Source organism: Furipterus horrens, unplaced genomic scaffold (genome assembly GCF_987537825.1).
Source record: "Furipterus horrens unplaced genomic scaffold, mFurHor1.1.pri manual_scaffold_6, whole genome shotgun sequence".
Taxonomy (NCBI): domain Eukaryota; kingdom Metazoa; phylum Chordata; class Mammalia; order Chiroptera; family Furipteridae; genus Furipterus; species Furipterus horrens.
In genome coordinates, this window is record NW_028327176.1 from 42,618,349 (window position 1) to 42,621,543 (window position 3,195).

A 3,195-nucleotide genomic window follows, 5' to 3' on the forward strand; every position below is an offset into this window, starting at 1 on the left:
TTGGCAACTGATCGGTAACTGATAGATGTTTCTCTCTCATGTTGATGTTTCTCTCCCTTTCTCCTCCCTTCCCCTCAGTTGTTCTGGGATCTCTTACTTCAACAGGGTTTGGATGAAACAGACCTAGGGACACCCCGTCTTTCCAACTACCTTCCAACCTCTTTTCTAGTCACCACCTTTGGAACCACCTAAGCCACCCTCAGCATCTGAGACAGCCAACACCGTTTTTTTGTTTGTTTGTTTGTTTTTGGTTTTTTACCTTAATTCTTCACTGCTGAACAGCCATGAGCTCCTAAATTCATCAGAATTTTTCTACTGAGGTAGAGGCTGCTGTCAACCACCTGGCCAACCTGCACCTACAGGCCTCCTACACCTACCTCTCTCTGGGCTCCTATTTCGACCTTGATGATGTGGCTCTGCAGAGCGTGGGCCACTTCTTCCAAGAGTTGGCTGAGAAGTGTGAGAGCACCATGCATCTCTTAAAGCTGAAAATCAGTGCAGTAGCTGCACTCTCTTCCAGGACATAGTGAAGCCTTCCCAAGATGAGTGGGGTAAAACTCAGGATGCCATGGAAGCCACCTTGGCCTTGGAGAGGAACCAGAACCAGGCCTTTTTGGATCCACATGCCCTGCGTTCTGTCTGCACGGACTCTCATCTCTATGACTTCCTGGAGAACCATTTCCTGGATGAGGAGGTGAAACTCATCAAGAAGATGGGAAACCACCTGACTAACATCCTCAGGCTGGTCAGCCCACAGCCTTCCAAAAGCTCACCCTCAAACACAACGAGGAAGCCTTTGCAGCCCAGAGGACTTTGAGGAGCCCATCTGCATTTCCCTGGTATCTGGCTTTTGCCTGGGTCTCTCCCTGAAACCACGAGACACCCTTTTAACCATCCTACAACCCTATCCCATGCATTGGACCAAATGGAAACAAAGCTTTTTGCAGAAAAAAACAAATCAATAAGCATGTCTTCTGGTGAGGATAAAATTAAAATAAAATTAATAAACATATCCTTGGGTGAAGACTTTTTTAAAAAGTTAAAAAATTATTGCAGTAGAATTGTACCCCTGAAACCTATATAATATAATTAACCAATGTCACCCCAATAAATTCAATTAAAAATAAGTTGATTAATTTAAAAAAATTCTTGCAGCACACAGGTTGAAAATTACTAGCTTAGAGGGACAACTGAGCTGATGTATGTGAAGGTAATTATAAAAAAATAAGGTGCTCTATATTTTCCTCGCTTCATGTTTAGAACCTTCATGTCAATATTGCTGTCAAGTTACATGACTGAAAAAGTTGCTTTGTGACCACCCTCTCCTGCCATCACTCCACCCAGATTCTTCTCCCTCTATCCTGAATCTGCTCAGTTTTCCCTGAGTAATATTCTAGGCTTCCTCACTCCTTACATTTGGCACAGCAAATAACTTCTTTATCTTAAAACACCCACTAGATTTCTAGAACATCAGTTATGCCCGGTTTTCCTCCTGTTTTAGTTTTATTTTCTAGATCTTTATCTTTTTCCAGACTTTTAAATGTTGTTATTTCCTGTCTCACTTCTAAGAGTTCTCTTCTAACCCCATACTCATTTCTTTGCAGGTCTCATCAAAATCATAGGCTGCTGAGTGCTAGTCTCTACATGATCTCCCACTGTATAGCTCTCTGATTTTATCTCCTGCTGTATTGCTCTCCCACTCACCCACTCAGTTCTAACTTCACTGGCCACCTCAGAGCCTTTGCACTTATTGCTCTTCCTTCCATAGTTCCTCCCTAACTTCCTTCATTCAAGTCTCTGCTCAAATGTCATCTCTTTTGCAAGTTCTTTCCTTGACCATTTTATCTAAAGTGGCACCCTGCACCCCAGACCCACTCTCATCCCTAATCCTTCTCATCATTTATACATTTTTTGGTTTACTTGTTTATTATCTGTCCCGACAGGAGGGCATAGACTTTTTTGTTTTGTTCACTGATAAATCTCCAGAGCTTATGGACTGGCACATAGTAAGCACTGTAAATGTTGGAATAAATGTATAAATGAATGAATGCTGCTTCCTCTGACTGGAATGCCATTCTTGTGCCTAATACCTACTCATCCTTAAAGAGCAATGTAAATATTACCTCCCTTATGTAGCCTTTCCTGATGAACCAAACTAGTTTAGATTCCCAACCTCTGTGTGTTCATATGTGTTGCAGATATTTTTAGCCGTCATGATTTTCATTATGGCTTTTGTGCCTTTTCCATTGTCATTGTTTATTCTTTTGTGTAGTCATACAGGTCTGTCTTTTTAAATTTGGGCTTCTGACTTTCCTGAGTTGCTTTGCCTTTCTGATATAAGTTTATAAGTTGCCTTTCTTATATGTTTATGTAAGTTTTTTTCTTATATTTTCTTATAATTACATGTTATAACTTTTTACATCTAAATCTTTATGTGGAATATAGTTTAGCATTTGGAATATAGGAGGTAGAGGTCTAGTGTTATTTTCTAACAAATGTTAAATAAGCAAACAGGACAGACAGGAAACGACATTAGCCCTAAAAATACAGAAAATTGGCTCTACCTGCTTATTTTCCACAACTGGGGAGACCTGTCAATGGGATTTCTCAAATGCTAGTTTCTTTAGTGGTTCTTGATGCATTATCGAGCTGAATCCAGGATGAACTGAATTTCTGACTCCAGTTAGAACACATTACAAATGTAATAATGTCCATCATAGAGAATATGGGAAATATGGAAATGTGCTCTTGAGATGATATCATAACTTTGATAGTAAATATGTGACCAAGCATCTTATCAAACAAGGCCAGAATTGTAGTCACTTGATATAAAATTTTTTTCAGTCTCAAAATTAGAATAGTGGTGATATTTCAACTGTGTTCTGTGGAATCCTGGGGGTTTGTGTATAGCTGGCATAGGGTTGATGGGGCTCTAGCTCACCCACTCTGGATCCAATCAGGTAGGTCTGTAACAAATTTCATTTAAAAAGATTTGAAAAATACAAATAAAAACCAATGCTCAAATGCAGGATTACAAAATTGCAGTGTATTTAATTTTGTTTCATACTGATACTATTTCTTACACTTAAAATGATAATGGTAATTTGGAAAACCTACCGTCTGATCCAACTTTCCCTGCCCTCACCCTGTCCTTTCCTCAATCTCTCTTCAGACCTAGGTTCTTTGACCTCTTTG

At 39.7% G+C, this 3,195-nt stretch overlaps 1 pseudogene; it reads left to right on the forward strand.

Annotated features, from left to right (window-relative positions):
- The first annotated feature begins 284 nt into the window (after positions 1-284).
- Positions 285-870, forward strand: LOC150006029 (ferritin light chain pseudogene; annotated as a pseudogene).
- The last annotated feature ends 2,325 nt before the right edge of the window (positions 871-3,195 follow it).